A 14,939-nucleotide genomic window follows, 5' to 3' on the forward strand; every position below is an offset into this window, starting at 1 on the left:
AGGAGGTAGGAATGGGGCAAATTAAGTTATATTGCCATTAACTTTGATCTCAATGCAAAGTGGAACAAACATGAGGGAATAAATTACTGACGACTGCTATTAACGTAACAGATGTACATTTAGAATGACATGACCGGTTTGTTGTTCATCCAAAATGTTTTTTTTGGGGGCGGGGGGGGTCAATAACAATATTCACAGGTCACTTGTATCAAATGGTCTTCTGACCAGCAGTTCCCAACCACGAGAGGTAAACTGACCACCAGATGGTGCATAACAGCACCACGTCCTTCCTTGACAAGAGGGTAAATTGTACAACCATTAGTTCACAATGTACTCAGGAACCCAGTCACGCAGCAACTGCTACACAAGTCTACTAATCCAGGGAACAATGTACTGGAACACTTGTGCCCTGATCTTGCAGTAAGTTTTCATTCAAAACGAGTTAAAGTGCATAACATTAAAAGGAACGAAACAAAAGCTTTTCCTTTTAAGACCTCCAGCGTTGTTTCACAGGCAACAAGGTAACTTTGATATGTGATCAGTGGTGCAAGTACCAATTGTTTTTCTGAAGCAACTAGGACCTTGCAATAATTAGATCTTGGCAAACATGATTATGGACGACCAGGATTTTCATGCAAGAGCTGTGGATTGGATTAGAATTCTAATCGAGGATAACGTGCAGATCAAGAATGCATAATCCAAGCAGTACCTGAATATTAAGCAATGCAACAAGTGCAGTTTTTTTTTTAAAAAGAGAATAAAAGTTATAAGACTACAAATTGGCAACGATGCCTTATCTGGTTGAGTTTAAATCCTAAGCACAATTTTCTTTGTCATCAAGAAAGCCATCACTGATGTTTATTTGAGGATGGTCTCAATAGATTCTACATGAAGCAACCCACAGTTTGCTGGCTTGGGAAAGGTCTCAACAATGCTTTTAGACAGACTGGTTTTGAAAGTGGATGCAAAACAAAATGGCGCCACTTGCTTGCAGATTTAATTGAACCCTCCAGATCTCTGCTCATGTCGCAAGGAATTGACAAGGTTTAGGGAACCTCTCACTTTAATCTGTTGCCTTTCAAATCCCTTCTCAATCAGAATAGGGAAGGGGAAATCAAAATCTCCGCACGTTAAACTAGGCCCCATTTGCCCTCTTCTCAAGTAAGAAAAACAAAACGTTAAAAAGTCTCCGAACAATCATCACCTGAAAAATTAAACAGAAATTGATGTCTCCAAAGGAAAAAAGACACAATTTTCAGATTTATTGTCAGAGTACATACATGACATCACTGACAGCCCCAAGATTCTTTGTCCTGCGGGCGAGGCAGAATTACCACTTATTGGTGGTGCAAAAAAACACCCACCGACTCAACGTACACACGTAAATAAATAAAGAAATGACAGAGAAGAAAATAATAAGAATCCTAACACAAGTTCCTGACTGAGTGTCGTTGAGGAGTCTGACGGTGGAGGAGGAGCAGCTGTTCCTGAACCCGGTGGTGCGATCCTTGTGGCACCGACACCTCTTTCCTGGTGGCAGCAGCGAGAGCAGAGTGTGTGCCGGGTGGTGCGGATCCTCGATGATCGCTGCTGCTCTCTGACGGCAGCGTTCCCCGTCGATGTATAGTGGGGAAGGTTTTGCCTGTGATGGCTGGGGCTCTGCCCAATACCTTTAGCAGGGCTTTATGCTCAGGGACATTGGTGTCCCCATACCAGAAACATGAAAGTCTTTAGATGCTATGATTTTAGTAAAAAATCAGTTGCTGGAGGAACTCAGCAGGTCTCACAGCATCCATTGATTGCAAAGATAATATAACATAACATAACAATTACAGCACGGAAACAGGCCATTAGGCCCTTCCAGTCCGCACCAAACACCAAACAACTGATGCTTTGAGCTGGAGCCTGAGACCTTCTCCGCAAGATCTGCCGAGTTCCTCCAGCATTCTTGTTTTTAAACTGAACTTTTTATCTCTCATTAAATTATTCATTTTGCAATTAAAATTAGTAGAGTGCTGACAAAACAGAGATACCAACAGCCAACATACAGGTGAAGTTACGAAGATCGATGTGCTCTACTTAATAACTGCCTTAATTCACAAACCTAACAAGCCAAATTCACTCCCTATTTCAACGGCAATATAATTTGTTCTAAAATAAGACTGCTACAATACTTGATTCAATATTTTTTGACATTCAACTGCGACCACAAAAGGGGAAAAAAGTTTTTTGATAGATATATTAAAAAGTTTTCCTTTCAATTCCCTCCAAAATAAATTTCAAATATTCCTTTTGTGGTTCAATCTTTGTTCTAGCTGCAACTCCTAAAGCCACAATGACTGGCACAGAATTAAATTCAGAATATTTTTAACGAAATCCGTTGTACTGCAGTCGCACAGGACAGCCTATAAACGAAATTAAAACACAAAAATCTACAAACACTGAGTATTTAGAGGTGGTTTGGGAGGAATTGTTAGAGCAGCTTGCACACACACATTTCAAAACAGAATTTTTGCAAGACTTTTGCAGAATGCTTCCCCCACCCCACCCCCACCCCCCTTAGAAAGAGCAACCAAGATGCAGAATACAGCTTGCCTGGGAGAGCATGCGATTTCTGCAGGCAGTCAGAACAGTTTTGCTCTCAGAGAGGGAGGGTGTGAAGCAGAGCGAGAGAGGAGACAGAAATCAGTTCCAGAGGGACAGGCTGGCAAACTTTGGAAGGCTGCCTGGTCAAAGGAGAAGACTGGAGGTCTGAAAGAAAGAGGATCACCTGGAGAACCCTGAAGGGGGCAAGTTTCATCAGCAAGACTGATTGAGAAGGAATCAGTTGCGGGTGTCCTGGAAAAGGAATCTCTCTCTGAAAACCAGCAAGAAACTTCCTGAGTGGTAACCATTTGCCTGTTAAGCACCAAAGACTGGTGAACTTTGTTAATGCTAACTTCTGTGCACAGAACAAGAATTGCCTGCAACCAGTGAGATTGGACTGTGATCCAAAGAACTTTTCTAATCTTACATATGCATTACATACACCTGCGCTTAGTATTAGAGGGGGGATTAAGTAGGTTAAGTAATGTTAAAGTTTAATTCTGTTTTCTTGTTCAAATATAATTAAAAGCTACTTTTGTTTAAATAACTGTTGTCGTGCATATCTATTCCTGCTGGTTTTTGGGGTCCTCTGGACTCCATAACAACACTGATTGTAGTTTACACAAAACTGCTGGAGAAACTCATGCAGTGTTCTTTACATAGCAAAGACAAAGAAAACCAACGTTTCTGGCTCGAGCCCTTCATCAAGGTACAGGCAGGCAGCTGAATAAATGGCCAGGGGTGGAGCAGGAGGACAGGTTCAGAACCATAGGCAAGAGGCCAGTGGTGGATAGGGGTGAGAGGGCACAAGAGGGAAAAGCCAAGGTGATGGGGGGTGGGGGGCAGGAAAGGGTTAGGTCTCTGAATGGAGAGGGAAGGATGTGGAATTGGAGGGTTGGGAAAGTCGGTGGGGGGGGGGGGGGGTGGTGGTGAGGTAGAGGGCTGGGGAGGCCAAGGAGTTGATGTGACAGGTAGGGGAGGTCTATAAAAGAAATGAGGATTGGAATAAATGTATTCAGAGAAATGTAGGAAGATAAATAAAAACTGAAATTTGGGGGCCTTTCAACAACATCTTTCCCCAAAAGGCTGTCCAAATTGATGCCAAATTAAGTTCTGTATTGAAAAATGCAATCTGAGAAATGGACGAATCGCAGACTCCCGAGAACCATGCGAGTCTGAGGAACCAGTTTGGGTTCCCACTCCTGATCAGTATCCCTCCACTGCTAAAGCATAAATGGAGAACAACTAAACCACGAGGACTCAATCACACTTAAACCCTATACACAGGAGAGCTTTTGAGTTTAAAGATGATCCCAGAATTGAAAAACACCCAAGCAGTTAATGGGTGCAAGGCAAGAGGAGAGAAAATTGACAAATTAGAACTTTCAAACTCAAGATGGAACATCACCTCCAATGCATCATACTTTCACCCAAAAACTAATGAAGCTTTGTTTAGAAATCACACAAAATAATTCAATAAATTTGAACCATTATCTGGTTCACTTGAACAATTTTGTGAACAATTAATCTTCTGAACAAATCCACAACAATTAAGACATTTTGCTTTGGAAATGAAGTGCACTCCAAGCCAAGACCAGTTTCTTATCGCTGCATGTTAACTTTTGCAAATATCTTTCCATAATTATATGCAGAATTTGAAAATCAAACGCTGAAGGAACTCAGCTGGTCTCGCAGGATAGATATATTACCAATATTTTGGGCCTGAGACCTTAAAAAAAAACATTGCATTTAAAGGTTGGGGAAAGAAATGGGAGGGGAAGGAGTACAGACCGATGGACAAAAGGTGTTAATTGGATACAAAAGAAAATTGATTTTGGCTCGGAAAGGAGACAGAGGGAGAGAGATAGCGGAGGATACGAGTTGTCTCAGTCTGGCAGTGCATGAGACCATAGACAGATATGTCAACAATGGGGCAGGGAATTGAAATTGGTGGCCACTGATATCGTAGCATACAGAGCCAAGGTGCTCAACGAGGTGATCTCCCCATCTGTGTCCAGTCTTTCCAACGTAGAGAAAACCACAACAGGAGCACTGGATGCAGAAGATTCACAACTGAAGTTTTGCTATACTTGGAAGGACTGTTTGGGGCCTCTCCTGCGGTCACAAGTGTAGGTGTCAAGAGGGCGAATGGTGGGGAGGGAGAAGTGGACAAGGGAGTCACGGTGGGACTCAGGGGATGGTTATTAATGGCTGTCTGGTACAAATTTGTTTTCTTTACTGATTTAAAATTTGCTGGAGCAAAATGAATGTACTAATCACTGTTCAATCTCCATGCAACAACCAATACTCCCTTTTGGGCATTTTGCCCTTGAAGTGTCTACCAGTGTTACAACACAGAAAATGCTGATCTGGTTTGGCAACATCTATGGCAAGAAGAAACAAAATCAACATTTCAGGTCTGAGATGCCTCATCAGATATCTGGCAATGAGACAAAGTTGGTTTTGAATTGAGATAAAAGGAGGAAGAATTGCTAGGAAAAAAGGGAACATCTGTGATAGGGAGAGACCAAATGATTAATATGAAAATTAGAGGCAGATTAGGTTTCTTTGTGTTCAGCCGGATTTACTGAACAAACCAAAGCCCTGCTATTAGCATAATTTTTTTTTTAAACCTCCATCCGTGTTAGCGTCAACCTAGCTGCCCAACAGTGATGAGTGGAGCTGCCAGAGACAAGAGTGCTCCATTCAAACTGCCTGCCATTTAGTAACTGTTTCCAATTAACTCACCTTCATATTGCATCACTCACACCATAGCAATACTTAGTTATGACCAGATTTATTCAATAAAGCATTGCAAGAAATCTCACAAGGTAAAAAAAAATGTACAATGATCAAGAGGTTATTCAGACTTGGCTGTAAATTTAAATTGAACAGAGAACACTTTTTCCACAAGTGCCATAATTTCACAACCAAACTAAGAATCTTGAAGATATCTACAGGTGTACCGTGGAGAGCATTCTGGCTGGTTGTATCACTGTTTGGTCCAGAGGTGCCAAGTCTCAGGACAAGAAAAAAAAACTTGACCTGCGACATCACAGGCACCAGTCTTCACTCCACATTGGACACCGGCAAGAGGCGATGCCTTAAGAAAGCAGCCTCCATCCTCAAGGACCCCCACCACCCAGGGCATGTCTTCTTCACTCTGCTACCATTGGGGGGGAAAAAGGTACAGGAGCCTGAAGATGAGCACCCAGCGGCACAAGGACCGCTTCTTCCCCTCTGCCAACAGAATGAACAATGAACCACAGACACTGCCTTCCTTTGACTTTTTCCTCTTCTTGCATTATTTTTTGAGGTGGTTTATATAAATGTTTGCACTGTGACACTGCCACAAAACCACAAATTTTGTGACATGTTCATGACAAAAAAAATTCTGATTTTGAATTACCAAAACCAATGTGTTTTCTTTCAAAGTGTTTAGATGCTAAAGGCAGATAACCGGGAGGGACCATTTCCCACCCACCCCCCCCTGCTGATGACAACAGCAACTAGTCCATTCTTTCACCCTGATGACTAGATGAGAGTAGACGCTTTCCCCTGAGGGGCAGGGGAGGTTGGAACAAGAGGGCACGAGTTAAGGGTAAGGTGGCAAAACCTTAAGAGGACGCTTCTTCACTCAGAGAGTGGCGGCAGAATGGAATGAGCTTCCAGAGGAGATAATTGCGGCAGGGCCCCTTCTGTCGTTTAAGAGAAGGTTGGATGTGTACATGGATGTAAAGTGGGGTGGGGGGGGGGGGGTTACGGGCGGAGAGGGGGAGGGGCGAGCCAGTGGAGTTGTTCAAGTGAACCGGCGCAGACTCGAAGGGCAGATATGGCCCGTTTCCGGGCGGTAAATGGTTATAACTATTCAGAAGAATTAAAAGACGCAAATGGTCAAAAAGTTGGGTGGTGAGGGATGTCTTCAGGTTTCTTTTCTTGCTTTACTTTTCTCGATTTCTTTTCTTTCATGCTTTTGCTCATTTCTTTCTTTTTCTCGGGGATTTGTTAAGGGGGTTGGGGTGTTTTCTACCATCATGTATAATGGACACGACATTAATATTTGATTATTATATTTGGCTAAGATTACATGTATGGACAAAATTTTCAAAAATGATTTAGATTAAGTGGAAGAAAGCCACATGGCATGAATTACAGCATCCTCCTCCTCTTCATTTAAAAAAAGTCTTCTTTCTGTACCTGTGTGATTTCTAAAATGCACTGCAGCTATATACAATTCCAATGCAAAAAGAAACACTCATGAACTAGCATCAGTTTTCATGGACTAAATCACAACCCACAATCTCTGGTTAAACTCAAGTAAATAATTCACAATAATACACCATTAAAAAAACTGCCAGGCAGTTTACTTTTGACTATTTAACAAATGCTTGGTTCTCAGAGGTTTGACATTGACCAGGGATTTACGTTTAAATGATCTGCCATTGGAGCCGTGTTTACACCTGCTGAGGCCTTAAGCTGCACTATTTCCCAACACCCATTCCGATTTCAGATTTATTGTCAGAGTACAAACATGACATCACGTACAACCTTGAGGTTCCTTTTTCCTGCAGGCGAGGCAGAATTGATAGTGTTAAGAAAAAACTGTGCACGGCATAAACAACATGTAAACAAAACTAAACAGATAACCAATGTAAACAAACTGACTGTGCAATACAGGGAGTACAAAAGAAAATCAATAAAGTGCACGAGTCCTTAAATGAGTCTCTGATTGAGCTTGTCGTTGAGGAGTCTGACGGTGGAGGGGCAGCAGCTGTTCTTGAACCTGGGGGTGCGAGTCTTGTGGCACCGATACCTCTTTCCCGATGGCAGAGTTCACGTGATGTGGATCCTTGATGATCGCTGCTGCTCTCCGATGGCAGCATTCCCTGTAAATGTTCTCGATGGTGGGGAGGGTTTTGCCTGTGATGTCCTGGGCTGTGCCCACTACCTTTTGCAGGGCTTTACACTCAGGGGTATTGGTGTCCCCCATACCAGACCGTGATGCAGCCGGTCAGCACACTTTCCACCACACCTCTGTAGAAATTTGCCAGGGTTTCTGCATCATGTCGAATCTTCGCAGGTAGTAGAGGCGCTGATATGCATTCTTCACAATGCCATTGATGAGTTGACTCCCTAAAACCTAAGTTTGCTCACCCTCTCTACCTCTGATCTCCAAATGATCACTGGATTGTATACCTCTGGTTTTCCCTTCCTGGTCAACAATCAGCTCCTTAGTTTTGGTGACATTGAGTGCGAAGTTGTTGTTGGTGCACCATTCGGCCAAGTTTTCAACCTCCATCCTGCACGCTGACTCATCCCCTTCCTTTATACAACCCACTACTATCAACAAATTTGTAGATAGTGTTATTGTCGTACTGAGCTACACAGTCATAGGTATAAAGTGCAGGAGGTTAAGAACACAGCCCTGTGGTGCTCTCGTACTGATAGATGTTGCGGAGGAGAAGTTCTTGGAGGTGAGGAAATTCATGATCCAATTACACAATGGGCTGTTAACTCCCAGGTCTTGGAATTTGCTGATCGTCCATTCCTCTGACCAAACAAAACCCTTTTCTTCTCCTTTACAATGCTCTAAAACTCATCTGTCTAAGCTTTCAGTTCCTTACCATAATTTTAGAACTGCAAAGGTCCTTAGGCCCACAAGGTTATGCCGACCAATAGATACCAACAAAAAAACTAAACCCTCCCTACCTCATAACCCTTTATTTTTCTTTCATCCATGTGCCTGAGTAAAGACCCTTTCACACTTGTATCCCACTAAATCGGCCGTCAGTGTCTCAGGATAGAAATGACATTTTTGCTATTCACACTTCACTACTCTTAACTGGGACTCTGCACACATTCACACTTGCAAGGAGCCATACCTAATGTTAGGACTGTTCTACCTTCTACTGGTGATGTCATGATGCATCAAGCGATGGTGGACCTGCCCTAAATCCTGATCAACATATTATGATATTATATTTGAAGAAAATTAATCATGCCTAATTATAACACAATTAAGTTTTATGTACAACACAGTACGAGTGCTTCAGCCTCTGTTTTTGTGTCAACCTATAAGCCTTCACAAGGGGCCGTGAGAATGTGCTAGCAATAGCGGACAATTTTTAAATAGTGTGGAAAAGTTGGTAGTGCGATCGCAAAATTCCGTGTGGTAGAGAAAGGGCTGTATGCACGAAGCACTCATGGAGGAGGTTCTCTGCTGCACAGCATTCTGGGAAGTCAGATCCACCATTGCTTCCCCCCCCCCATTGTTTATAAATTGTGTGCTACAGTGCTATCAACTTTCCCGCGCTGTTTAAAAATTGTCTGCTATTGCTATTTATTTCCTCCCTCTCTCTCCCATTGTGACTTTCCCACAGCAAAGTTTATACCTTCATTTTAATCTTTTTTTCCTTCACATTCCTGCCCTCATGCAGAAAATTGGGTCATTTCTATCCCAAAACACAATTGCCTATTTTACACTTGCCTGATATCAATGCTGGCGTCTGCAGACACACGGGATTGTACTAGGGGTCAAGGTAGACTATCCCTGATACGAGATGACATCATCTCACGCTGGTGTCAAGAAGGTTTTGCTTTCTCACTAGACCCTTTTTAGGCCTATTGTTTGTTAATTCCTGGGACCACTTGCAAGTGTGAAAGGGGCTTAAGAGTCTTTTAAAGACTCCTATTGTTCCAGCTTCTACCTCCACCCCTGGAAATGCATTCCAGGCACCCACTTAAAACTTACTCCTGACTTCTCCCCTAAACTTTCCTTCCTTCGCTTTGTACAGTACTCTGATGTTTGCTACTCCCATCTCTCATGATCCTGTAGATCTCTATTAAGTCACCCCCTCATCCTTTCCTCCAAAGAGAAAAAGTCCCAGTTTTGCTAATTTTGCCTAATAAGACACATTTTCCAATTCAGGCAACGTCCTGATAAATCACTTTTGCACCCTCTCCAGAACTTCCATAATGAGGAGAGAACTATTTGGGGCTGCTTATTGCAGGCAAAATGGTTACTACAATTACTTTATAACATGAACTACATTTCCAGAAGGTTTTTTTTATATAAATGAGTTTTTGCGGGAACTCAGCAGGTCCACGGGTAGAAATGGTCAGACAACGTTTCGGATTGGGACCCTTTATCAATACTGCTTTTAGAAAGTCTGAGCTCATGGAGAGAGACTACACAATTGAACTTCTTCTAATAGAAGTTAAGGATGCCAGTGTTTGCTTTAGAAAGTCAAAATGATGTCTTGGAACCTATTCATCTGATTTACTTTGCCAAATTAAATTACTGCAGGAGGTGGTGTGGTTGAATGCATTTATAATTATTCTAACTGGGACCATCGGAGGGTTTGTGAAAGGTTTAATGTGAACATTAGGTCTCCATTAAATCAAAGCTAGACTTCAGTATACGTATCATATTTTGTGGTGTCTGGGTGGTCACGTTACTTCAAATAGCTCCACGCCTGTCACCTGCAACAGATCTCACTCAATAATCACTGCTGTTATAATGTTGATAAGCCATTAGCATTAATCTCTCTACAGCTGCACACAGCTGTGCCTTTGATGTGCCCTTCTCCAGTAAGATTTAAAAGTTAAAAGCTTTCAAATGTTCCAAAAAAAAAAAAATGAAGAAACATTAGACAAACTCCAAAGTATTTTTAAATTCATCCACAAGGATGGCCCTTGGATACCACCCTTCTGAACACAATTCACCCGAACCCACCATCCAGCTGCAATAATCAGAAGGATTTGTACTACCTCACCTACTCAGTGTGGTTGAAGTCTGGAACCCATTCCCTGAGGCGATTGGTGGAGGCAGGAGGCCATATCACGCCAGCCCTCCGCCTGGCCAGCTCCAAGCGCGGATCAAAAACTTAAACTCATCTTACAGACAGCAGCCTCGTAGCGCCTTCTGGATCCGCTCGAGGTGCTGTCACTCGTCATAAATATGTGGCAAACCAATACCCATAATCCCCTACTCATGAAATTGCTGTGTTTCCCAGAATAGTTCCAGCTACGTGGGGGATTATGGGTAGGGAAGACAGCAATTGCTCCGCCGCGATTTGAGCTGCAGAGAGCGGCCTCAAAGGCCAAAGTGGCCCGGTGAGGCTGTCAAAGTTTGCACCAGCCAACCCCCAACGGTTCCCTTCGGCCCCTGCCTTGGAGGGAGAGGGGAGAATGGGGAGACGGGTCGTGGGCTGACAGTATCATCACCCCGCCCCTAACTAGCCGCTTGCAGCGGCTGTACATTCAGGTCAGGTGGCAGAGCAGTGCGTTCTGCCAATTATCCTCCCCAGAAAATGGGTGGAATCAGTGCCCCGGAGCCTGCCACAGCACATTCAGAGAGGCAAGTCTTTAGGCGCAAGGGCGAAGAACTCTGCCTTTATTATAGGTGGGTGTTTTCCTTGCTTGAAAGGGCCTCGAGACTTTCACAACATACAAGTACAGTAAAAAAAAAACCAGTACCTGGCAGTTACGGGGATTGGTATTTGCTGGAGCGAGTTTTCTGGTTGCTTGAGACTCACTCTTACACCTGCATTAAGAATAAACAGTTTAAAAGACAAAAGACAGTGCAAAATGTAAAGTAATTTTAAAGGGGAAAAAACTGTATTGTAGTTATTATGTAAAGTTCACTTTTATCAGGCAATTCCCGTAACTTACAAAATTAAAATTCGAGCCCCAGTTGATGGCGCTGTAACGGTGTTGCGCTATCCATGCTACCATCATAATTATCCCCCTCCCCAGTTTACGGAAATATGCTTCATAATATGCTAATAAAAAGTTGCAAAACATGGATAAGGAGACACAAAAGCCCCATTTACACAGGCACTTTAACCCAGTAATTATCCACCAATTTACCCGTTAACATGCCAGTGTGCATGTTCACCAACCTGCATGCAAGTGTCAGATCGCCTTGGGGATGAACCACCTAAGGAGGGTGTATTATTGTCAATGTGTTTTGAATTGGGGTACTGGTTAGCCCAGTGTGAGAGGGACGGGGGTATCCACCACTGGAGGATAGGTGCCCTTTGCTCTGAGATGGCGGATGGGGAGTGTGAAAGGGGACAGAGAACCGTTTAACATTGGTCCAGTGTGAATGGCAAAAACACTATTTTGAACCTGTTTGTTTAACCGCCAATTTACTGGTTAACCAATCTGAAAAGGGCTTAAGAGAGACACCCCAATGGCAAATGGCATCAACCAGCTCTACAGCCTGGCCGAAGCCATTTTATTCAAACAACTTTATTCAAACAGCTGCTACGAGCAAAGCATGACAATGAGACACTGTTGGCCAAATTATTTGCTCCCACCTTCACCAAATGTTTGTGTAATAGTTCAGAGAATATTTACAATTCTAAACTTCTATTTATTCAATTCCATTTTTATTTATTTTTCCTCTTTTTTGCCAGTTGCTGAAGGTTGCCCTTTGCTTGAATTCCAGATAACAAGGGTTTTACTGTATCTCATTGAATCGCCAAGGTATAAATGCTAAGGGCCAAGTATTGGAAATTGATAGGTACTCGATGGTCAACCTATGCGGTACTAGTCTATAACTTTAATTCATGCGCATGGCTTGTCACCATTATTCTGCCATTACTGAATTGGAGAAATATGTTAAATATAACCCTAACAATTGCAGCACGGAAACAGGCCTTTCAAGTCCGCACCAAACTAAGTACTCTCCTCTAGTCCTATCTACCTGCACCCTGCCCATAACCCTCCATTCCCCTCCCAATCATATACCTATCCAATTTTTACTTAAGTGACAAAATTGACCCTGCCGCCACTACTTCTCCCAGAAGCTCATTCCACACAGCCACCACCCTCTGAATAAAGAAGTTCCCCCTCATGTTACTTCTAAACTTTTGCCCCTTAATTCTCAATCTCTCATTTCAATCTCTCCTACTCTCAATGGAAAAAGCCTATACCTCTCAATCTTAGACAAGTCTATCAAATCCCCTCTCAACCTTCATTGCTCCAAAAAATAAAGACCTAATTTGCACCAGGTTAGAGAAAGCATACAGATCATAGAGAGCATTGAAAACAACACCTCATCTTGTGACTGGGCACCCTCCAACAGGATGACATTAACATCGACCTCTAGTTTCTGTTAAACACTACCCCCCCCCCCCCCCCATCATCTTCCCATGCTGCCTTCCCCCAGCTCTCTCTCTCTCTCTCTCTCTCCTTGAACTCCTTTCATAGTCCAAATCAATTCTCACCTCTCCATTTATTATATTCAATTAACACCTTTTGTTGGTTTGGACTCCTCCCCCAACTATTTTTCAGTTTCTTTATTCCAAGGCCGCTTTATTCTTTGCTTATACCTTGAAGGACTCAGGCCCAAAACATCAGTAATATATAGCTATTCCCAGTAACAGAAATTTTGACCAGGGATGTCCAAACTTTTGCATACCACTGTAAATGGGTCAGAACCACATCAAGGGCCAAAGGGCCTGTATTGCACTGTAATGTTCTATGTTTACCTCCTATGGACCCTGCAAGACTGGCCAAGTCTTTTTTAAAGAAAGACCCTCAGGTTCTAACTTCTCCCATAAACTTGGATGGAAATTTCTCACTGCAATTCCAGCTGGAGCCCAAATTTTCACTGAAGGCAGCCACTAGAAGGCTCTTTGGAAATGAAAACTATGGAAAACAGTTGAATTAGGTTGTTTTAGGAAATCAGCATCAACCCCAGGATTGAGAATCAAGAATCAAACTCCAATTTGATGCTGACCAGCCTGCTTCAGAAATAAAGAAACATTTGTGATTGATACATATCCACTTGAGCTTAATAGCCTCTCCTTTAATCTGTTTGGAATTGGGTTGGGGAAAAATTAGCACAGAACCACATCATTGTTTTTGTGCAAATACAAAGCTAGCCAAGTTCTCTGATATGAAAATGTTGGCCTCAACTAAACCATGCAAAGGCCTTCAAAATTACAATCATTTTCTTGGAAAAATAATCTAATGGAAAAGATTTCATAGACAAAATTGATACCAAGACAGCTACCATTTTACATTACTTTGAGCAATTTCATTTTTATTATACAGTCACCCAAGTCCTACAATCTACTGCACAACTTGAATGAAGGAAGTTTAGCATTATGTGATAGCATCTCCCATAAATTCCTTGAGAAGGTTGCACCTTGCTTTAGTGCATCCCACAGTGTATATTCCTGGACTTGGTTACAGCCTCTCACTACTGCCGGAAAACTGGTTTGCATAGACTACGGGGTCTCTCGCACAGAACCGTTGATCTTAGTAGAAACTGACAAGGTCTTTGAAACCCCTACAAAACAGAGTCCGGTGTTATCAAACTGTTGGAAATAAACTGGCTCAAGCTCCAAAGCATGGCTCAGACCACAGCAGACAGGTGTGAAATACGGCAGTCCGACACCATAATTTAAGTAAAAAATCTAATGCTGGAGAAACTCAGCTGATCAAATAGCGTAAAACACGGAGATCTGCAGACACCATTGTTGAAGTAAAAAGTACAGTTTGACCTGCTGAGTTTCTCCAGCATTGTGTAAACAGGTGAAAGTTTTAAGACCCACTTCATACCTCAACTGTACTAGTTGTTCCTTTGTTTTGAATGAGGCCTCAAACTTTTAGCTAGGTTAGAGATTATACAGAGGGTGAAGGAATTTCTCATTTGGAACAGAAATTTGAAATGGAATTTTATTTTCTACACCTCGGAAGGAATACCCAGGCTGGAAGTACAGATTCCACTGATAATTATTAAAATGTACAGGAGTTTTAAGACAACAGGAGATTTGATGACAGCTTGCATGACAGGATTAACAGGGTAAGGAATTTAAATGGTTTAAAGGCCATTCCATTTACAGCCATTCCCCAACATACATCGGAGTTCCATTCTGACCATCCGGTCGGATCTCAAAATTAATGCAAGTCATCTATCTACATGTACACATTCTTTTTATCCTACTCAATACTGTATATAAAAGCACTTGTACTTGGCCGTAGGTCATCATTGTCTTCACCTCAGGGGTTGAGGGGCACAAATCGGTTTGAAGAATATGCATAATTTGTTTGGATTGTTTACTTTTTTCTGCATAGATTTGACAATAGGAATTTAAAGCTTGCTGAATTTCACGATCAACCTCGCCGAATCTTTTGACACTGGTCCATCCTTTCCAAATCGACAAGCACTTTATGTACTTGTGAAAACATATTTGCCGACCCCTTTTACAATGAACTTCTTCTGTAGCTATTTCTTCCTCTGCAACTCTTATTTCCACCAACTTTTCATTGGTCAATTCCTTCAATTCAAAATCCACGTCGACTTCTAATTCAAAGAGTTTTTGTGGGTTTCAGAT

General features: G+C 42.4%; 1 protein-coding gene across 7 annotated transcripts in view; it reads right to left on the bottom strand.

The window, feature by feature from the left end:
* sipa1l3 (signal-induced proliferation-associated 1 like 3) overlaps positions 1–14,939 on the bottom strand; it is a 244,325-nt gene that overhangs the window by 186,350 nt on the left and 43,036 nt on the right. For 5 of the 7 annotated variants that reach the window (XM_069908176.1, XM_069908183.1, XM_069908184.1 and 2 more), the window contains exon 2: positions 11,065–11,131. The exons of the other annotated variants lie outside the window; for them this stretch is intronic. The gene's annotated coding sequence lies outside the window, so the exon portion shown is untranslated. The remainder of the gene's footprint in view (positions 1–11,064; positions 11,132–14,939) is intronic. 7 annotated transcript variants of the gene reach the window in all.

The sequence above is a fragment of the Narcine bancroftii genome, chromosome 13 (genome assembly GCF_036971445.1).
Source record: "Narcine bancroftii isolate sNarBan1 chromosome 13, sNarBan1.hap1, whole genome shotgun sequence".
NCBI lineage: Eukaryota > Metazoa > Chordata > Chondrichthyes > Torpediniformes > Narcinidae > Narcine > Narcine bancroftii.